The 23,485-nt window shown below is 41.6% G+C and overlaps 1 long non-coding RNA gene across 2 annotated transcripts; it reads left to right on the forward strand.

The window, feature by feature from the left end:
* The first annotated feature begins 6,631 nt into the window (after positions 1-6,631).
* LOC129392510 (uncharacterized) lies at positions 6,632-21,576 on the forward strand. Of its 2 annotated transcripts, XR_008618505.1 has the most exons (4): positions 6,632-6,794; positions 6,892-7,035; positions 8,358-8,745; positions 20,555-21,576. It is a non-coding gene; the product is annotated as an uncharacterized lncRNA (long non-coding RNA). The 2 variants fall into 2 exon arrangements; XR_008618504.1 differs by having other exon boundaries at positions 6,633-7,035.
* The last annotated feature ends 1,909 nt before the right edge of the window (positions 21,577-23,485 follow it).

Consider the following 23,485-nt stretch of genomic DNA (forward strand, 5'->3'; position numbering starts at 1 on the left):
TTTATACACGTGACTTTAATGATCTGAGCATTTTACATTCAAGTCGTTTGCACCTGAAGTCTCTAATTAATTCATTTTCTCCCCATTATACATTACACTGATAACTTAATTGGTGAGATATAAGGAACGGTATAAAATGGATTATAGATCATTAATTGCTCATTTTAAATGGGTCTTTATCACGTCAGTTACTTTTGACCAGGCAAAATTGTGCACAAAAAAGTTTGTCTCTGTTCCTCAACAATTTCCCATCCTTAGCCCTCTCTCTGTCCCTTCCACCTCCTCAAGTTCTCTCCATTCATATTAATTACTCAATGTCATGAAACTTTCTCTTCCTTCCACCAACATTAGCTCTGACACCCATTCAAAGGTATAAATTACTGATAACAGCTGAGAATGTGAGTTTTCTCAGTAGTACTTGAATTTTACCTACGTTCTAACATTTAAGCTAAAAATTTGAAGGCATCAATAAAGGGTAACGGAAGTATTTAGGGAGGATACACTCCTTGCAATTGCCCTTGAAACTGTACCAAGCAGCAAGTTGCCTACTCCACCTGTGACTAAGGCAGGCAGGAATTCTGCACAAACCCCTTCTTCGCATAAAGCTCTCCTTTGTTTTACATAACCAGAAACTGTTTATTTTAATCATTTATATATTTGTTTCTATTTTTCCTTCGTTCTTGTAAGGGAGAGCATGGCACAAGGTACACATAACTCTTTTATGCAAAATCACAATCTCTAGATGCCATTTCAAATGATTAATTTTATTTCACAGCATTCATAAGAATAATACCTTACTTTAGGAGGTTTTTTTCACCAAGTTAGTTAGTTAAAAAAATAATTAGGTAATCACTAGTTCCTCGGTGGAAAATAAATTATGTAAGAGGCAAAATATCATTAGAAAAACAATTGGGTAGCCCCACTCTAAATTGTCTACAGTACAATGTACAGTATGCAAATGTTCATTCATTTGTTAATTTTAGAGGACAGCATTTCATTGGAATAATTGAAAACAGCTTATAGCCTGTTCTGTGAAGAAACAAAACATTGTTTGTGTTAGTGTCAAGTAAGTTAATTATGTTTTGTAATCTTCAAATGGAGCATATAATTGATTTATGAAATTCTGTTATCATTGCATTTATCATTGTTAGTAACCAAGAATTCTAGTAGTTTCTTATTATTCCCAGTGTATGAAATCAGCTGGGTATTCTATATGTTTAAAAACAATTCTATTCAGAAGACTTGTACTATAATAAAGTGAAGAATTTAAAACAATATATTAAAATGTGTTAAAACCACTGAAAAGATCACTGACTTTTATAAAATATTCCATTTATTGTAGTAATAATTTTTAATTCAGTAACACAGCTACGCAACTTTTCTGTATTATTTGTAGAATTTTCATTAATACCATTTAAGATCAATGGCTTACATGCAATTTTTATTTGTGACATGAAAACTATAGCATTTTAGCTGATCAACATTCTTTTACTCCGTTATTTTTAGGTCTTTATAATTATTTGAGAAATTTTCTGAGGCATTGAACCCATTGCCAAATATTTAGCTGAAAACAAAAATGTTTCCAAACAAATGTAGATTTTAAAAAGGCAGTAAGATTACCTCTCTAACTCCCACCACCAGCCCTCCAACCACCACCAGCACTACACACACTTTTCTTAGGATATTCTGTATCATATACAGCCCCCCTAAAGCAAGACATATTAAATAAAAAGAACACTATTCCTAAACTCCCAGTTAATGTAAAGAATTATAACTTTTGAACTTCCTGTATTTCAATATTTATTTTCAACACATTCATTGCTCAGATGACCTTGGACTTCAATAAATTCTGTATATTTGATAAATGAGTGCAAGTGTTTATCTTAATTTTAGGTTTAAAATTGTTAAAATCTTTTAACTGTACCTATTTCTCATAAAACAATTAAGAAACAATATCAGACTTTTAAAAGGGAAATTTTAAAATTTCATTTCATTATCTAAGTGTTTGATCATGCTTGGTATCCAGTAGACATAATCAGAAGAGTAGTTAATAAAGCAATGGATTGGGAAGGGATTGCTATAGAATATAAACTGTATTACTTTTTAATATTTTAGTACAAAAATAAGGTCTTAGCAAACTTTTTAATATTCTACCACAAAAATAAGGTCTTAGCAAATAACTTACTTTATGTTTTTAATTGAATGTTCTTAAAATGACAATAGAATTATAGTAAAATGAGGTTATTTGCTTTGCTGCTTCCTGTGATTGTACATACCTTATTTTAGGCATTTACATTTTTATCCTATTAGAATGAGATACTTGAATGTATTCCATGTGCTAACATATAACAATTCTAGCACTAAAAAAATGTACCTCAAAATGTAAAAATTGCAGATATTTGAAACTTGAGGTATTCATAAAACAAATACGGAACATTTAAAATACACTTATTTCAGTGGGTTGAAGCAATTATGACTTATGATGTAACACAGCAGGCAATTCTAAACATAAAGAAGTGCCTTAAAAGTCTTCAATAAATTACCAATATTAAGATTTTGAAAGACAAAGAGATCAATAGGTAATGTTAAAAATAATAATGTAGTTTTATAAAAATTGTATAAGTTGACTACCATATGTTGGACATTTCTGATTTAGTTTTTTGCATTCCTAAGAACTATCTTGCCAAAACTTTGCTCTGAAGGTAATTAACTATCTTTCTAAATGGATTTTGAATCAAACATAAGAGTTCTACCTAAAATTTGCCTCTTCTTTTAATTCTAAGACAGTGATTGTATGCCTTCTTTTACAGGGTAAATCTATCAGAGATGCTTTTCTTTTTGAATTGCATACTGCTTTGCACTATTTAACACATGAAATGCTGCAAGTGGGGTACCTTAACACAGTGATCTTTATTCTACACTGAAAATTAATCAGTTCATGGACTTAGGAAAAGAAACCCAAGTTTCTCTTAAGAGCTTAATAAATGCTTTGCAATGTTAAAAAAAAAAAAAAGTAGGCCTTAGTACCTAATCAGTTGCATTCAGTGGCTAGATTTAAGAGTGGATAGAGTATCTACCAAACTACAACTTCCAACTTTTATTTCTGAAGAAAGTGATCCTTGAGAGATGAGAAAGTTACTTATTTTAAGTTTTATTTGCCCTTGTATTTGTCATAAAATATCCTTTTCTAAATGGCTTTTGAGTTTGCTCTTAAAAAGAGAAAAATTATGATTAAATTAAAAGAAACATGGTGCATTATATGTAAGCTTTCCCACAAAAGAGGGAAGCACAAAAGACTTGAGTAAATCCAAGAAACATAATATAAGCATGAGACTTATGGACAATGCTCAATTTAAATTTCATATATTGTCAAATGACAAATGTCTATACCAGACTGTGAATACTGTAATTTTTTAAATCTCCTGCGGTCCTTTTTATCTGTTTCAGAACCGAAGCTGCAGTGTTATTTGTGAACTAGGCCTTATAGCTTGTTAATATTCTTTACTTCTTAATTTTGTGGAATATTCTAAAACCATCATAGATAGCCCTCTGAATTTGAATTTTTGACTTTAGCATCGATCTCCTTGTGTTTCAAAATCACAAAAAACAAGGAGAAGATCACCATAACTAAAGATGTCAAGATTAAAGTTGAGGTTAGCCATCGAGCTTTCTCTTTGGGAAAAGAGTTTAACCCTGAAGTAATTAGAAATCTGCATTTTAATGCAACTTTTCTAACTGAAGAATACAAGAAACTGGGTGGTTCCCCCCCGCCTCCCCCCGTTAGGGAAAGACATGTTTTCCTTGTGGAAATCTGTAATCTGAAAAACTATTTATATAAAGGAGCAACTGTTGGAAATAACCTAAATGTTATTTCAAAATTTAAAGGCCGATTAATGTAGTAGTGGCGATAAAAGAGCCGGGTTACGAGGTCCAAGGCAGAGCTGCAGGTGAGCCTGCGCGTGCGTGGCTGGCGGAGCGAGTGGATTCCAGGAGCCCGCCGCCCGCACGGGAAGATTTTCGAAGGCGCCAAGTTTGGGTGGCGTGTCTGATTTACTGCGGGGTCTGAGTTATCCGAGCACTACAGGGGACGGTGGCACACACAGTGCTGTGTCGTTAGAGCTGACCACGAAAGGAGGACGCAGCGAGCCGGGGCGCACAGGACTGAAGACGTTTCTTTTCTAGGTGCAAAGCCAAGGAAGCGCTGACTGAAACGCCCCGGGACATTGCGGGGTTCAGTTAGCACTGCGGTGATCCCAAGTCCACACCTTTACGGGCTCCGCTGCACCGGCCTGTAGAAGCCCTGGCTTCCAGCCTCGAGCCACCACATCCCTGCACCGGGAAGGAAGGAGGGCCCGGGAAGCAGGAGGCGGCGGTGCTGGCTCGCCGCGCAGCGCGGCGCGGAACCCGACGGCGGGTCTGGCCGCTGTGCCTCCTTGGCCGCGGCCGCCCTCGCACGGGTCCGCGCGGGGAGCTGGGCCGAGACCGGCCGGAGCCCCCGACGCACGGCCTCCCTGCCCGGCGTCTCCCCCCGACTCGTCCCTCGAGGCTCGGGGGCGGCGAGTGCTGCCCACCTAGCGGTGGGGTGCGGGCGCCGGGGAGCCGGGGGCTCCTCTAGCGCCGGCGAGGGCGTCCCTCTGAGCGAAAGACAATGTCAAGTGCAAGTGAAGAAAAAAAGGAGAGGGGTACGAAGTAAATGTTACCCAGGGCGCGCTGGACACTCTTACAACGGACACTCGGTCGACGGAAACCATCAGTTGAGGGTCGGGGGAGAGAAAACCTGATTCTGTTTCCTGAACCGCCTCCCATTGCTCCAGAATTTAACCCCGAAGGAGCTTCGAGACACCGCCCGCACCGTAAATCCCTGGGACTCGCACCCCGCAGACCGGCGTCCCGAGCCCCCTCCCAGACGGGCGCCCCGAGGCTGGCGCTGGCCCGTCTTTCCCTCCGGGCCCGCCTGAGGTTCCCGGCCGAGCCCGACCTCGGCCGCTCTTCCGGCTGCGCCCGGGAGAGGCCTGGAGGCCTGGGCCCGGCGCCGCTTCGGGTAGCAGGGCTCCGGGTTGGCCGGGGACGCAGCCCGGGCGCGAGTGCGCGAACGAGGCAGCGCCACTCCCGCCGCCGGGCGCAGGTGGAGGTGCTCTGCGGGCCGCTCACCCCGGGGCCGAAGGCGGGCCGGGCCCCCAGTTACCCGGGAAAGGTCTATTTTCGGGCCCCCCTCCCCCGCCCAGCGTGCGCCCTCCCCTCCTCCCCTCGGGTACAGCTTGTCTTTTTCGGTTTCTTTCCTCGACGCTTCTCGATTCCTCCATCCCTTTGCGGCACGCGCCCACCACCAACCCCGCGGGCGAAGTGGGGGGCTCTGCGTGCCCCGGGGGTGTCGCCGCGGGCCCCGGGGCCGCCTCCCCTAAGGGCCGGGGACCGAGGGGGAGGCCGCCTCGCCGCCGGGAGCAGCGCGGACGGGAGACGCGCGGAACGTCCAGGACGGGGAGGGGGCCGCGCCAGCGCCCGGGCCCTGCGTCCCTCCCCATCTGTCGGACCAAAGCTGCTGAAGCTGCAGAACTGCGCTGGCGCCCGTCCACCGGCGGCAAACAAAACCAAACAAAACGCGGCGAAAGGAAGAGCGAAATGGCGCTGCTGAAAATGGAGCCTCGGCCTCTAGGACGTCTTTCTTTCCTCCTCTGTCTTTTACTACGTCTACTTTGTGTTTCTAGTCCTTCAACGCCCCCCTCCTCGGCTCTCCTCCCCGTAATCTCTACCCCATCGCCCCTTTGCTTTTCTGATTAACAACCTCCTTCCCCCGCTTTTCCTTCTTTTCTTTCCTCTCTCGGTTCCTCCTTCTCCATTTTGTGTCACAGGCGCTTCTCTTCTCAATTCCCTTTCTGGGCTCGCGGTCCCCCGCCCGTCTCACTTGATGTTTTCCGCGTGTCGCGGAGCGGGGGTGGTAGGGACGGTGAGGCTAGGTAGAGAGTGGGTTTGGTAGAGACAGGTTTTATTTAGAACCCAAACAGCTCCTTTAATTAGTCGTGCGCTCGCCCTGTGCCCTCGCCCCCCGCGGCTCTGCGCCGGGACTCGCGCGGCGCCGTCCCACCAGCTGGGCGTTACCGCCCAGGAGGAGGCTCAGGGCTTACGCAGAAGTGAATACCTTTTTATATATTTTAAGCTTAGAATATCGTATTTGCAGTGTTCGTGAGCGTGGCATACTTTGGATAGGTGGATCTCATTTTCCCAAGGGACTTCCAAAAACCATTTTAAGAGAAGCGTGTAGAGAAGACAGCAATATTAATCATTTTTTCTTGTTTTCTTTTGAGCAGAGGGCACCCCAAGCACTAAGATACTTATGTTTTTAAGGCCAAACTTTTTTGAAAATGACTTTTTCTTTTACACTCATAGCTGACTTGGTCCTTTAAAAAAAAGAGGGTGAACTCTTTCAAAAGAGACCGATGCTTTTGAATACGTAACACCCCCCAATTTTGGTTCTCGGATAGTTTCTCTAGATGCATTATGATTTTGAAGTTCAAGGTCTCTAAGCGCTCTTTAGTGAAACAGTGGGAAATATGTTGCTACGTTAAAGGTAAAGCAGAAGGTGATATTTCCTGACTGTGCTCAATCTTAGTAGTAGAGAGTGTCGGGTTTTTGCTTTTTTTGGGGGGGGGTAAGGGGGGTTGGGCAGAATTTGCCTTGGTTCTGTTAAAGAACCAGCTGATAGAAGGTATTTCAAGTGAAGAGCTTCAGTCAATACAAATCTGAAAGCAGTGACATCATTTTCTGACCTGAGTTCGTCTTTTAGTCATGGTAGAAAGGTTAGTCTCCGTACAACATTTGAAAATAAAATGATTTTCCTTCCCAGTATATTTATTACCAACTACATTTCACTTTATTCCCAAATCTTCTGGCCAGTTTCACCTCCTCTAGTGGTCTGTCAGAACCCTATCCTCCAGAAAAAGATACAAGTGCTCCTCCCTTATGTGATTCTAATGCTCCTGGAATTATTTGAAAAGATTTCAAAATTTTACAAGGGGAATCTTTTTAAAAATGTCTCAGGTTAGTATTCTTTGAAAGAATTTTAGAGTGGTTCTTTTTAAAAATTACCTTCCTTGGTTTTCATTTATTGCTTTGATTAAAGTTAGGTTATGTTCATATCTTTCAGACTATTTCTTTATGAAAGAAAGGAGAAAGGAAGTAGGTCTTGGCAAGAACTAAACTAAGGGAACTAGGCCTTATTAAGAGCCTAAATCTGTGAATTGCTATCCTCATGTTTATCAAATTGAGTTTTGCATGTGTTTTTCTCTGACTCAAATGGTTGACTTTATGTCTTTTAAAAATAGGTTTTAATCCAGGCTCCTGCTTCTTTGTTATGCTTTTCTCCTGGGAGATGAACAAATAAAATGAGTCTCACTGGAAGGGTAGGGAGATTTTTTTTTTCCAGACAAGATTTCTAAAAATAGGCAAAGTTAGAAAGTTATTATTACCCTTCATTTTAATTGGAATGATTCAGTACTTAATACCAAGTTAATCCTATTAAGGTGTTATTTCCTGCTCAAAGGAGATAAATTAAGGCACAACTCAGTTTATTGTAGATGGACAACGTTGTATATAAGCAAGTGGGGCTAGAAAAAAGCGCCATATATTTAGATATCTAGGTGTATACTACTAGTAATGTTCAAAGCCCATTGAGGCAGTGTATTGGGGAGGAGGGTATAAATCAGACATGGTATCTGATGCTGAAGAGTTTACAGTTTATAAGGAGGGATTAATTCCTTCTTTATTTTTTGTCATTTAAAAACAAACATTCATATGGACAAAAATAAAATTAGATCCCTACCTTACTCTGCACACAAATTAAATTTCAGATAGACCGAAAACCTAAATAAGAAAAACAAAACTTTAAAAATATTGGAAGGAAATATAGGAGAATATCGTTATGATCCTGGTGTAGAGAAGGATTTCTTAAAACATTGAAATGCACAATCCATAGAGGAAAGGATAAATTGAATTATGTTAAAATAAATCATATATATATGACAAAAGACATCATAAAAGGACAAATGGAGACAATATTTCCAAGACATGTACTTGACAAAGGATTAATATTCAGAATGTGTAAATAGCATATAAAGAATTAAATAGTTTACATATGAATAATTATGTAAGTAAAGGATATGGGTGAGGGTATACACATGTGAAGTGAAAGTATAGAGCTATTACCAGGAAGGATGTATATTGACTTCAAAAGTGATTTCCTTTTGGAGAAAAGGAAGGAGGGGAATAGGAAGGAATCCAAAGGGGTATCAATCCTTTATAAAAAGATTAGAGCCACCTATGGCAAAATGTTAACATTTTTGTTGTTTGTACTTTATCATAAGATTATTATAATTGGACTTCCCTGGTGGCGCAGTGGTTAAGAATCCGCCTGCCAATGCAGGGAACACGGGTTTGAGCCCTGGTCCAGGAAGATCCCACATACCGCAGAGCAGCTAAGCCCCTGCACCACAACTACTGAACCTGCGCTCTAGAACTCGCGAGCCACAACTATTGAGCCCGTGTGCCACAACTACTGAGCCTGCGCTCTAGAACCCGCGAGTCACAACTACTGAAGCCCGTGCACCTAGAGCCCGTGCTCCGCAACAAGAGAAGCCAGCGCAATGAGAGGCCTGCGCACAGCAATGAAGAGTAGCCCATACTCGCTGCAACTAAAACAACAAATTAGAAAGCCCGCGAGGAGCAACAAAGACCCAACGCAGACAAAAATAAGTAAGTAAATAAATGTATTCAAAAAAAAAGATTGTTATAATTTATTTAAACATCTCTGGGACTTCCCTGGTGGGGCAGTGGTTAAGAATCCGCCTGCCAATGCAGGGGGCACGGGGTCGATCCCTGGTCCGGGAAGATCCCACATGCTGCAGAGCAACTAAGCCCGTGCGCCACAACTACTGAAGCCCGCGCACCTAGAGCCTGTGCTCCGCAACAAGAGAAGCCACTGCAATGAGAAGCCCGCGCACCACAACAAGGAGTAGCCCCCGCTTGCGCAACTAGAGAAAACCCATGCGCAGTAGCAAAGACCCAACGCAGCCAAAAATAAATAAATAAATTTATTTATTTATTTATTTTGCGGTACGCAGGCCTCTCACTGTGGTGGCCTCTCCCGTTGCGGAGCACAGGCTCCAGACGCGCAGGCTCAGCGGCCATGGCTCACGGGCCCAGCCGCTCCGCGGCATGTGGGATCTTCCCCGACCCAGGCAGACTCTCAACCACTGCGCCACCAGGGAAGCCCAATAAATTTATTTTTTTTAAATGTCTAACATCAATTCCTAGTGCAAAAAACAAACAATGACACTTCTTTTTCTTAGTTAGTAATAATCTTTGTAGGATGGTGTTCACATATATGATGACAAAGTAAACACCATTCCTTAGTATTTTTCCTCTACTGTGTTTGTTATATGATGTTCACATCACAGAGATTTCCCTAGTTTGGTGTTTCTCTGTTATAAGCTTATTTGTTTTCTGAGTACATTTAGTGAGGAGAGAAACATGTTTGAAACTATGAATAAGCATAAGAGCATTTATTCTTATATGATGTAATCATTAAAAATGCTTTTAAAAGGAAGTAAATTAAAAACCTTCCACACCATTATAGAAACACTTTTGAAAAATCAGTCTCAGGCCTAGCATGCAAGATGTTATTTTGGCACGTCTAATTTTTTTGGTGCAGATTGAGTATCAGGAATTGGTATTTTGGAAGTATATATGTGGTCTCATGTTCTCATTTTACATGGCAGGAGTTCATACAATGTATATTTCTACCATTGCTACTTTTCATTAACAGAAGTTTTGTTCGCTTGTAACTTTCCCAGGAACTATTCATATCATGGCAGCACTGAAATGATGTAATATTTCATTTGCTTTGAGACTTTATGTTTGTTAGTATTAGGCCAACAAGCATGGGGAAGCAACATGGTTATTGTTTCGCTTACTCATGTGTGAGCTGAGTGAGGGGCGTTCCCACATTGTACGAACTCCTGCCATATGCATTGGTGGGCGATGCCAATACAATCATGTCAAATGAAAGTGCCATCAGATGCATTACTCTTTGGGCACATATGGATCCTGCTAATTATGCCAAAGTAACCTTCTGGAAGTTCTAAAACTTTACTCAAAAACCTTTTATGACTCCCTATTGCCAACAGAATTACAGCCCAAGTCCCTTCTCTGGCATTAGAGGCCCCTGTACCCTCATTACATTTGCATTTCCAGCCTCATTTCCAAAGACTACTGAAAAAAACTGTCTTTTAGCTGCTGATCTGTATTATTTGTACTATGTTTATTAAAAAGAGGGGTCTATACTCACTTGTCTCTCTTTTCTTTCTTCCTGTATAAATTAGAATGTAATAGAAAACCCAGCTAAAACAGAAGGTTGTGTTTTTGTTGTTGTTGTTTTTAACGTGACAAGAAGTCCGTAGGTAAAGAGTTGCTAATATTTTCTCAGGGGTTCAGTGATGTCACAGCTCTGAAATTCGCTTGACCTTTACCTCATGGTTGTAGAATGGCTGCTACACTTGAAGTATCACATCTTCACCACGGGTGCAAAGGTGGGAAGGCAGTCAGAAAGTTTATTCTTCATCAGCCTTAGCCTTGTCAAGGAGGTAAAATATTTTCCAAAAACACCCCACCAAAGGATTTCCTCTTACATCTCATCAGTCAGAATTTTGATATAGTTTAGGAACTGGGCCCATTTTTCCACATCAAAGGGAATCTTCTCAGTGCCTAAATAAGACTGAAGTTGTGTATAGCAAGGAGGAAATGCGGGAGTGGTTTTTTCTTAGGAAGCACTGCCACGACTCCTAGTTTGCACCTCAGCGTGTGCAAACCAGTTTGTCCCTGTCACTCTCTTGAAACATCTTTAACTGCTCTCATCAGTGACTTTTGGACTTCTGAGTCTAATGGACACTGTTTATTTTCTAACTTGCTTGAGCTTCTTGTGGGGCTCACCCACACCCTCCTTGAAATGTATTCATCAGCTATCCATTCATCACTTACTATGTATCAGGCACTCTGCTAGGTGAGGAGAATACAGAACCGAATCAGGCATAGTCTTGGCCCTCCACAAGTTTATAGTCAAGTGGAGAAGACAGGTGAACAGATAAGTGCAAAAATATTAGAGGTGCTGTGATAAAATGAGATGAAGTGGGGCACAGAGAAAAGAGCAGTCATTTATATAACTCAGGTGCTAGGCCCCTTTTCGGGGAAGGAAGGGGTGGTACAGCCATTAACAAAGACAGTCTTACTGTTGCTTTGTTGGTTGCCTCTTTGCCTTCTGCCCTAGAAAAATACAGATCTCTATAGAAAAGGGGGAGAAGATGAGGACCAGGGGGCTGGTCTCTCCCCTTTCCTTGGCCTGACAAATACATGTGAAATTCCAAAGAATAGTCAACCAATTTTTTTTTTAACTTCAGATTATCCAACTCATACAGAATCCACCCAGTGTAGCGGTTGTGGAGTGACTTCCATGGCTTGTTTACTTCATCTTGTGTTCTCTCAAGGGTATCCGGTCTCACCCCTAAACGCTGGGTAGACCATGTCTCTGCTCTCTTAGAGCCAGAGTCTAACCACTCAGGATGGCAGAAAGGACATGTCTGGGGAGATGCAAGTTTGTCTGCTGGATTGAGGAGTAGGACTAGGGAAGAAGACAAGGCGTGATGAGGAGAGAGATGAAGCTGGAGAGGTGGGTACCAGTTTATGTCACGCTAGAGGGTTTGAAGACATTTGGTAGGTCATAGGTTCCCAAACTTTCTCAGTTCACTGCACCCTTAGTGTCTCTCTAATTTTTTCATGATGCCCTAGGCCAAGAGAAATAACAGTTCCATTCATTAAGTAGTTGGTTCCAAATGCCATAATAGTGGTAGTTCGTGTGGTGTCTGATAGATGTTGCTGCGTTTCCCTCAAAAATATTAAATAGCCTACAGCAAATCTGAGTTCACTGTGGTGCCCAAGGGTGACTTGTGCATAGTGTGGGAACCATGGTATAGGTTATTGAAACTTTTTCATTTAGTAAATTAAATTTTCAGTTTTGTGTTTTAGAAAGATCACTCTTTCAGTGAATTGGAGGCTTGGATGGAGTAAAGGCATGATGGGAGGTAGGGAGACCATGAGTTAATGGCAGCAGTTTACGGAAGAAGTGATTAGGATGTAACATGTGGCATACTAATGAGAATGCTGTTGGATCTAAAATATCTTATGGAGGTAGAATGGATAGGATTACCTTATCAATTGGTTTTGGGAGAGAGAAAGAGATAGGGTGATTCCTAGATTGCAGGTTGGGTTAAAGGGTACATGATAATAGAAATGTAGGAAAAACATGTCTTGGGAGAAAGAGTTCCTTTTCTTGGCATGTTGAATTTGAGAGGTTTCTTAAGGACAAGATGGATATATGGTGTTGGACCTCAGGAGCAGATCTGCAAGAGAAATGTAAATTGATAAGTTGTTTATATAGAGATTGGGGTTGGCAACGTGAGACTAGGAAGGAAGCATGCCAGTGTTTAGACAGTCAGTGGAGGAAGAAGATCCTGCCAAGGGGATAGGACCAGGAGAGGGGTCACGAAGCTTGTACAGGGCAGTGTGTTTGGATGAAGCCAGGACTCTACTCTTACCATTCTGTTCTATGGACATCTGGGTCTAACTGTGTCCTGTGGTGGGATCCCCTGGGTAGAGCTTCACAGGGGCAGCATCACAGAGAACTCTGATTGATCATCACGCTGCAGTGGAGACGGTGGAGTTGGCAGGGTGAGGGGCTCGGGAGAGGTGAATTGCACACATCCAAGGAGGGTTCTCTGCAGCACCAACTCAGCCTTATGTCCGAGGAGCTGCCCATTCTGGACCCCCAGGAGAGGAGCACCATTTTTATGCCCACATTTTAAGAAAAAATAAGGTAATGGTCTGTTTACAGTATCAAATACAATACAGTGATAAAGTAAGGAGTGGTGAAAGTCCATGGAGTCTGACAATTTGGAGGGTCTTGGTGACTTATTGAAATACTTTTCTGCAGTAGAGGGAGGCAGAAACCCAAGGAGCTCAGGGAACAGCAAGGGAGACAGTCATGTAAACAGATAATAACAATGTAATGTGATAAGATACAAGGTTTCCTATCAGGTAGGGTAGCTTTCTCCTGCCTCTATCATTCACTAACCACTTCTTATCAGTGCCTGTCACTAGCAGGCTGATCTCTGACAGCTCTGAAACATCTGTTCCCTGGGTTCCGTTCTAGTTCCTCTCTTCTCTGCTTGCTCTTCCCCAGCAATTTCATCCCATCTTAGGACTTTTAACCAGCACCACCAGACACTTGATTTCTCAATCTATATCTCTAATTCCCTGACTTTTTGACCTCGAGTTCTGCATTTCCAAAAACGTGCATGGGACTGGGCATGTGCAAGGTTTTCAGTCAACGTGTACTGATTTAAAATTTGATCCTAAATAAACTGATAATACAGAGGTAGATTTAGATATCAAGCCACTTCATTTTACAGAGTGAGTAGGTAAGGAAGTGTTTCCTGCCAGATTTGTCATCAAATTTCAGTAATTAACCTGAAACCACGTGACAGTTTCAACATGGGGAGTGGGGTTAGATCCCGCTAGTCAGAGTGAACAGGAGATTACACAGATTTGCAAATCAGAATGCAGGTTCCAAAAAAAAAAAGGGCTTCCCTGGTGGCGCAGCGGTTGCGTGTCCACCTGCCAATGCAGGGGAACCGGGTTCGCGCCCCGGTCTGGGAGGATCCCACATCCCGCGGAGCGGCTGGGCCCATGAGCCATGGCCGCTGGGCCTGCGCGTCCGGAGCCTGTGCTCCGCAACGGGAGAGGCCACGACAGAGGGAGGCCCGCATACCACAAAAAAAAAAAAAAAAAAAAAGAATGCAGGTTCCACTGCTAACTTTGGGCAATTTTGCTAATTCTCTGTGCCTTCATTTCTACACTAGTAAACAATTCAAAGACACAGTTATGTTTCCTGTTTTTATTTATTTTAATTGAGATATAATTTGCATACCATAAAATTCACTCCTTTAAAGTGTACAATTAAGGGTATTTACAGAGTGTGCAACCATCATCACGATCTAATCCCAGAGTATTTTAATCATTCCCCAAAGAAACCCCATGCCCATTAGCAGTCATCCTCCAATCCCCCATTCTCCAGTCCTTGGCTTCTGCTTTCTCTGTAGATTTGCTTATTCTGGACATTTCATACAAATGGAACCATACAATATGTGGTCTTTGAGTCTGGCTTCTTTACCTTTTCATGAAAAAACAAATCAAAACAAAACAAAAAACAGAAAACAGCATGAAGTTTTCAAGGTTCATTCATCTCATAGCATGTGTCAATACTTTATTCCTTTGTATGGTTAAATCATATTCCATTCATTGGACATAGCACATTTTGCTTGTCAAGTCATCAGTTAATGGATTAGGTTGTTTCCATCTTGAGCTATTGTGAATAATGCTGCTGTGAACATTATTGTATGAGTTTTTGTGTAGCCCTATGTTTTCAACTGCTTAGGAGTAAAATTGCTGGGTCATATGGTGACTCTATGTTTAACATTTTGAGGACCCATCAAACTGTTTTCCAAAGTAGCAGTATCACTCTACCTTCTCACCAGCAATGTAGAAGTGTTCCAGTTTCTGCACCTCCTGGTTGACACTTATTATTGTCCATCTTTTTTTATTATTGCATCCTTGCAGATGTGAAGTGATATCTCATTGTGGTTTGATTTACATTTCCCTAATGACTAATGATATTGAGTAGTTTTTCATGTGTCTGTTGGCCATTTGTATATCTTCTTCCAAGATATGTCTACAAATCCTTTGCCCTTTTTTTTTTTTTTTTTTTTTTTTTTTTTTGCGGTACATGGGCCTCTCACCGTTGGGGCCTCTCACTGTTGCGGCCTCCCCCATTGCGGAGCGCAGGCTCCAGACGCGCAGGCTCAGCGGCCATGGCTCACGGGCCTAGCCACTCCGCGGCATGTGGGATCTTCCCGGACCAGGGCACGAACCCGTGTCCCCTGCATCGGCAGGCGGACTCTCAACCACTGCGCCACCAGAGAAGCCCTCCCCTCACTTTCTTGACAGGGAACTTTAAAGCACAAAAGTTTTCAATTTTGATGACATCCAGTTTATCTATTTTTTTCTTTTTTTACTTGTGCTTGTATTTTTTTTTTTAAAGAAATTGTTGCCCAATCCAAGGTCATGAAAATTAAGGCCTACGGTTTTTTCTAGTAGTTTTATGATTTTAGTTCTTACATTTAGGTCTTGGTCCATTTTGAGTTAATTTTTGTATGTGGCGTGAGTTAGGGATCCAACTTCATTCTTTTGCATGTGGATGCGTTGTTGTCCCAGAACCGTTTGTTGAAGACTGTTCTTTCCCTATTGAATTGCCTTGGCACACTTGTTGAGAATCAGTTGGTTACAGATATCTGGGCTTTCAATTCTATTCCATGATCTCTATGTCTATCCTCATGCCAGTACTGCAACTGCAATTCCAGAGCTGTAAAGTGAATTACATTGAAGACATTCTTATTCTCAAATTACTTGATAATTCAAGAGACTTGTCAGTTTGGATTTTCTTTCATACCTTATTGAAAAAGAAGCCTTTGCATCAAAATCTCCCATCTAAAATAACTAAATTATATGCATAAATCTAAATTTAAATGCTCACCTGCATGAAACTTTTATATAATTCTGCTTTTACGTTGATGATATGGGCTTTGGCAGTTTCTCTGTGTATTCTATGAAGCAGTTAAAAAGTCAATTATGAACTGAGACCTTCAATTTCTTATTGTTAGAATGCTTAATGTTAATTTAAAACCTAGTGTACAACTTCAAGCAAAAGCCTTCAAGTTATTAATTTTTTTTTTTTTTTTTTTAGCGGTACGCGGGCCTCTCACTGTCGTGGCCTCTCCCGTTACGGAGCACAGGCTCCGGACGCGCAGGCTCAGCGGCCATGGCTCACGGGCCCAGCTGCTCCGCGGCATGTGGGATCTTCCCGGACTGGCGCACGAACCCGTGTCCCCTGCATCGGCAGGTGGGCTCTCAACCACTGCACCACCAGGGAAGCCCCAAATTATTAACTTTAAAGAAATATGTATTTTTTATGCCTTGTGAACTTAGACAAACGATTTTAAATGTCTCTATTCTAAATGTAAGAATTCTCAGAAATGAAAAATCTCTTCACTCGGGCAATAGAATCTCTTGATTCAATTTTAGTCTTTGTATTTCTGTTACTGGCAATCTTAATAGGAAAAAAAAGTTTGAAAAACATTCCCTAGGTAAAAAACTATGGTAGTAAGGTGAAGCTCACATGATGGGGAAAGAATTCTCTTGAACTGCCATAGACAGTTGTATTTGGTTCTTTAGCTCATAAAGAAAGTTGGATTTTTTTCCCTCTGAGTAAACAGATCACAAACTCTTTCCTGGTCTTGACAAAGGGGAACCCTTGGCACAATGTTTCTGTTGAGATCCCTTGTTGAATTGTGCATAGATCCCCTATTATCTCTGAAAGGATTTTTGTGATTATTTAGACAGTGCTAAATCTTTGAAAGATCTCTGCTCCCTATGTTTTATTGGTCATGCTTAAGAACTGTGTGATGGTTACTTTTGTGTGTCAACTTGACTGGGCTAAAGGATGCCCAAAATGCTGGTAAAACATTATTTCTGGATGTGTCTGTGAGGGTGTTTCTAGAGGAGATTAGCATTTGAATCAGTAGACTGAGTAAAGAAGATGCCCCTCACAGGTGTGGGAGGACATTATCCAGTCCATTGAGGGCGTGACTAAAACAAAACGCAGAGGAAGGACCTTTCTCTTTGAACTGGGACATCCATCTTCTTCTGCCCTCAGACTTTGGTGCTCCTTTTCTTGGGCAGGACTGGGAGTTACATCATTGCTTCCCCTGGGTCTCACATCATTGCTTCCCCTGGGTCTCAGCCCTTTGGGCATGGACTGGGCCTCCAGCTTCTAGATGGCAGATTGTGGTTCTTCTTAGCTTCCATAACCTCAGGAGGCAACACTTCAGAATAAATCTCTTTCTGTATATGTCCTTTTGGTTCTGTTTCTCTGAAGAGCCCCAACTAATACAAACTGTTTTGTGGCAGCCAATCCAGGACAAGAGGCACACTTGTCCAAACTCTGATAAACCCCAGCAGCTCCATGTGAGTCTTAGTTCCGTTTCAGAAATTCAAATGTATCTGTTCACCAAGAGGTTAACAGGTGAGGAAGACTTGAGTCTTCATAACCAAGTGATAAAGGATTTTATTTTTGAACCACAAAACTCAATGACCATTCACTGAGGGCTTCATCCAACCCCAAAATCTTAGGCGTCGGTTGTTCCCCTTTCTGGTGGCTATTTCTCAGGAGATGAAGTGTCAGGTCAGAGTGATTCAGTGAACATATAACTGAAACAAACAAAGAAGAGGTACAGTTAGGGGATTTTAAAATAAAATGTAATTATTATTTCAAGAATATTTCTGTTTAAATCGTTGAGACTCTACATGTGATGTTGAGGAACCCTGCGAAGTTCTGTTTCTGCCAAACTCCTGATCGACATCGCTTATCTCTCTGTGCTTGTTCTAGCCTCATTTATTTTTTTCATTTTACCATTATTTCAGACTGATGTTACAGTATCCAGTTTACTAAATGTGTTAGAGGGAGCAAAAGCACCTAACCTGAATCTAGTCATGAGGAAACACCAGACAACCTGACATTTAAGGACATTTTACAACATAACTGGCCTGTACTCTGCTGAAATGTCCGAGTTACGGTATCTAAGAGACAGAAAGAGACACAGACTCAGGAACTGTTACAGAGTAAAGAAAACTGAAAGACAGGACAATGACATGCAAATTACGATCTTGAATTTTCTTTTGCAATAAAGGACCTTTTTAGAACAACTGGTGAAACTGGAATAAGATCTTCAGATTAAGTCCTAACCCTAATGGTGCCGTATCAATGTGAAGGTCCTAATTTTGATCATTGTTCTGTGGTTATGTAATAGAATTCCTTAACTTTAGGAAACACACTGAAGTATTTAGGGGCTATTACATCTGCAATTTACTCTTAAACAGATCAGAAAAAATTAAATATTGAGAGAAAGAAAGAGAAAAGCTTAAAGTCAGTGTAGTAAGATACTAACATTTGGGAAATTTGGTTGAATTCTTTGTCCTATTCTTGCAACTTTTAAGTCTGAAATCGTGTTTAAAAAACCTTTAAAGTAGTGGAAGATTTTTAAAGTCTCCAAATTATTTTTTAAAATGTCTAATGTACAGTACTCAAGAATTACTCTGTGCACTAAAAAAAAAAAGAGGCAGGATAGACTAGAAGTTAAGTGAGTTGTCTGGAGAAGGATGCCTGGATTTGAACTCTCCCTGTCACTTAGTAGCTGTGTGATTTTGGGTAAGTTACTTTAACTTCTTAGTTTCTCTACGTGTAAAACAGGGATGATAATAATGGAACCTACTTCACAAGGTTGTTATAAAATTTGAATGAGTAAATATTTGCAAAGGCCTTGGAACAGTGCCTGAAACAAAGTCTTATGTATGTGTTTGTTAAATGAATAAATCTAGAAAAGCACTTCAGCCTTAACGGTACCACAATCACCTTGAGAAATAGCAGTATTGGGCTTCCCTGGTGGCGCAGTGGTTGAGAGTCCGCCTGCCGATGCAGGGGACACGGGTTCGTGCCTCGGTCCGCGAAGATCCCACATGCAAGGCCCGTGAGCCATGGCCGCTGAGCCTGCGCGTCCGGAGCCTGTGCTCCGCAACAGGAGGGGCCCCAACAGTGAGAGCCCCACGTACCGCAAAAAAAAAATAAACGAAAAAAGAAATAGCAGTATTTTAAACTTTAAAAAAATGTTAAAGTTTTTCTAGAAACAGTTGATTTGGATTCTTCTTAGTCTCTTCTTTGATCAGCTTGGGATTCCTGTTGCTTCCTTTGATAATCTCTAGTACTAATATTTTAGTCAGCTTCATATTAGGAACCTGTAAACTCCGCTAATATTTTAGAACAAATATTGAATATAGATAGCTCTTTCACTTTCATTATTATTTCAATTATTCAGTACATTTATTTAGCATGACTAAGTCAAGTGCTGTGGGAGGTATAAAGATGGATAACATTTCTGACCTCAAGGAGTATATAGGTTAGAATGGAGATTAAATAGGTGCAAACATGGCCACAATATAATGTGAGGTTTGGCCAAGGAAAAAGTGCTAGATGGTTTACAAGAGGGAAAGATTTTATCTAGTTGGAGGGATCAAAAAAGGTTTCATAGGATGAGGCCACTATATGGGCTTGAAGGAGAAATAAGGCTTTAATAGGCAAGATGACGAAGGAAGGATATTCTAAGTACAGGGATGAGTGGAAAAAAAAAAAAAGGTACAGCAACAAGGAACAGCAGGTGGTACCTTGGGCAAGTTATTTAAAGTTTAAATAGGCTTGGGGTTTAAATTTTAAACCATTATAAGTCTTAGTTTCTTTATCCATAAAATGGGTATAACAATAGTATCCATCTTACAGAATAGATGAAAGATAAATATAATGCACGTATCTGACAGTAAATGCTCATTAAATATTATTTTTGGTACACATTTATTGGAGCTTACGTTTTATGTAGGGAAATTGGAACATGGAATGTATTGGATTCATATTAAGTAGTGAAGGGACGTCCTTGGTGGTGCAGTGGTTAGGAATCCGCCTGCCAATGCAGGGGACATGGGTTTGAGCCTTGGTCCAGGAAGATCCCACATGCTGCAGAGCAAATAAGCCCATGCACCACAACTACTGAGCCTGAGCTCTAGAGCCCGCGAGCCACAAATACTGAGCCCGCATGCCACAACTAATGAAGCCTGCACACCTAGAGTCCGTGCTGTGCGACAAGAAGCCGGCTCACTGCAACGAAGAGTAGCCCCCGCTCGCCGCAACTAGAGAAAGCCCCTGCGCAGCAACGAAGACCCAGCGCAGCCAAAACTAAAAATTAAAAAAAGTATTTAGTGGAAAGGAGGAGACAAAGTCAAAGTTTAGAGATGTTGCAAAGGTAGAATCTATGACTTTGTGACTGACCCAATATAAGAAAAGATAAGGAACTTGCGATGATGTCAGGATTTCAACTCGGGCTGCTGGAAGGGTGATAGTGTCCTTAAAGGGCCGCAGGGAAAAGAAACTAACTTTTACTCTACATCATAAACACTGGGCACTGGGCTAGTGCTTTATTCGTGATCTCTCATATTTGAAGAACATCCTTTGGTGGGATCATACTTTATACAAGAGCACTTGTTATTTACAATGTTCTAGGATGAATCATTTTGTAATACTACCAAACCTTTCAAATATGGATTTATTTGAGCTTGCTTTATTTTTTTTATTAAAAAATTACCTAAGGTAATGTTTATATGCCTTCAAAAATTCTAACGATGCTATGGTTAACACTATTCATTGAGTGAACAGTTCATTGACTACCAGCTCTTTACCAGGTACCATCTCCTCAGTGGTTTGGTTGACTTTAATTCAAGGTTTCCTATCCACTTACAGGAAGTAGCTGCAAGGAGGAGGCTATTCCCAGGGCTTTGGTCTGTATGCACTCCCCATACCTGAAATTTTATTGGAACTGTGGAAATGCGGCAGTGGTTTCACTTTTCACTCTGCCTTCAATGGGACTCCCTGGAAGAAGTGCTGTGCCAGTGACTGGTGTTTCTCCTGAATAAAGCATCTTGGCCTTAATGACCAGAGGTTTGGATCCTCTGGTTTCATCTAAATTATACCCTCTGATTGATTTAAGATGTTATTTTTTCTTTCATTTCTTTTAAACAGAACTACTGATCTTTGAAAAATTTAAATAGCATCTGTATGACAAGTTGGAAGCGAAAGAAATATAATGTGTTATTTTCCAATAGGGTCTATGACTAAGGCAGGGCAGATATTATTAATTCTATAGAGGAGGAAACAGAGGAACACATCCTCCACACCTGGTAATATTTAGTGCCCTTCCTGCTGTATCTGCCTACTTTGCCGGCCTCATTCCACACCGGTTTTCTCCTGGTCTCTGAGTTTCTCCAGTGACTGACTCTTCCCTCCCACCCCAGGCAACCCACAGCTGAGGAATGGAATCTCCCTTTGGCGTCTGCTCCTCTCTTTATTCTTTTGAAGTAAATGAAAAGAGGATATCTGTTCTGAATTTTTAAATGTTAACTTCTAATGGGTGAGTTCAGAAAGATAGGCAGGACTGGGAATTTGTCAGTGCATTCACTGTATAGACGGGATAGCAAAAAACTTGCCTCCAACTGCTCCTGTGAACACGAACACATCATGGAAAATCAAAGGCTGTGGCTACCTCAAGGATGGTGGTGTGGTCAAGAGGTGGACGGAGAGGTAGAACCCATCAAAGTTTCTGAGATACCCATAGGGTCTTCTTGGGGCAGTTTTCCCATGCTACTGAAGAAAGTGGAAATCTGTGCTGCTCCCAGACCCTCCACTCCCCACCATTTCTAGCTGGACCAAGGATTCTATTGGTCTGGACACAGTTGAAATCATCGATATTGTTAGCAAATCTTACATTTTCACTACTGAGATAAGCAATGATTAATATTTTCATTCTGGATTATTTGGTAAAACCATCGAAAATGATTTCTACCTCCAAAAGAGAGGTTCATGAAGAAAAAACTAAAAAACTAAAAAAAATTTTTTAATAATTTTGATTGAACCCATTAGAATAGAATATCAGTATATTATTTCTGCCTTATTTTGCCTTTTCTCGTATACCGTCTGTTTAATTAAAAATAAAATGGAGATTATTGTCTGAATAATTTCACAAAATTTTCCAGCTGACACAATTTTTAAAATGATTGAAAAAAAGATATGATATTCTAATATACCTTTCTCAATTTTTTTATTTTATGTGTAGACCCAATTTAATGGTCAACTATGGGAGAAGTATGCTCTATGAATACTGTTCTGCGTCATGCTGCTACTGGCCTGCTAAATTGATAACTGACCCTTAGTCAACAATTTGGAATGAGAATGATACTTTTAGTGAGTAGGAAATATCATTTAAGCTTGAGCCTGGTTGGAAGGATTTGACTCCCCTTTACTATACATCAGTTTTAAAATGTGACTGGAGTTAGTTTTTTTTTTTTTTTTTGCGGTACGCGGGCCTCTCACTGTTGTGGCCTCTTCCGTTGCGGGGCACAGGCTCCGGACACGCAGGCTCAGCGGCCACGGCTCACGGGCCCAGCCGCTCCGCGGCATGTGGGATCCTCCCGGACCGGGGCACGAACCCGTGTCCCCTGCATTGGTAGGCGGACCCTCAACCACTGCACCACTAGGGAGGCCCTCTTTGTTTAGTTTTGAAAATTGGTCTTATAGTTCTTCTCTTGCTCTTTGAGACTCCTGGTTCAGCATTCTCTCTCTTTTTAAAATTAATTAATTAATTAATATTGGCTGCACCAGGTCTTAGCTGCGGCATGTGGGATCTTTCGTTGCAGCATGTGGACTCTTAGCTGCGGCATGCACACAGGATCTAGTTCCCCGACCAGGGTTGAGCCTGGGTCCCCTGCGTTGGGAGCGCGGAGTCTTACCCACTGGACCGCCAGTGAAGTCCCCGGCATTCTCTTTTAACTGATTTCCTGGTGCCACAATCTTCCATTTATTGAGATGATTTCTCTAACTCATTGATTTCTTTTTACATTCTAACTGGATTTTTCAGTTTTAACAACTCAGTCCTTTTGAAATACAGGAATTGAAAAGAATTAAGGCCATGCACAGTTGTGTTAATGGAAATCCTGTGAGTTGCCTCTTCTGTTGGTTTGAAGCTGGAGGCACATCTGAGAGCCTTGGATTCGTGCTTCCAGGAAGGTCTATAAATCAGTGTAGTCTATCTTGCCTTGGATGTCAAGGCAGGTGGATCCCATTTGCAAGATGTTCTTCTCTCTTTTTTTCCTCTCTAAGAAGGAAATAAAATATGCAGGCCCATTAATCTGCAGAGGTCAGCTTCTTTGATAGGGCACATTCTTGGAAAAGTTAAAGTTGCAGTTCATTGTGTATGATATACAAAAAGGGGGCAAGATGCTCAGTCCTTTTCACTTTTAGCAATTATAAAGACCTAAGTATTACTGAAGCTTTAAGAATCATTTGTTGTGGGTTACCCTGAAATTTAAGGAAAAATGATGTATGTTTCTAAAGTTAATCCAGGGCTTCCCTGGTGGCGCGGTGGTTAAGAATCTACCTGCCAATGCAGGGGACACGGATTCTATCCCTTTTCCGGGAAGATCCCACATGCTGGCGGGGCAACTAAGCTTGTGCACCACAACTACTGAGCCTGCGCTCTAGAGCCCGCGAGCCACAACTACTGAAGTCTGTGCGCCTAGAGCCTGTGGTCTGCAACAAAGAGAAGCTACCACAGTGAGAAGCCTGTGCATCACCACGAAGAGGAGCCCCTGCTCGCTGCAACTAGAGAAAGCCCACAAC

Source organism: Physeter macrocephalus, chromosome 11, assembly GCF_002837175.3.
Source record: "Physeter macrocephalus isolate SW-GA chromosome 11, ASM283717v5, whole genome shotgun sequence".
NCBI lineage: Eukaryota > Metazoa > Chordata > Mammalia > Artiodactyla > Physeteridae > Physeter > Physeter macrocephalus.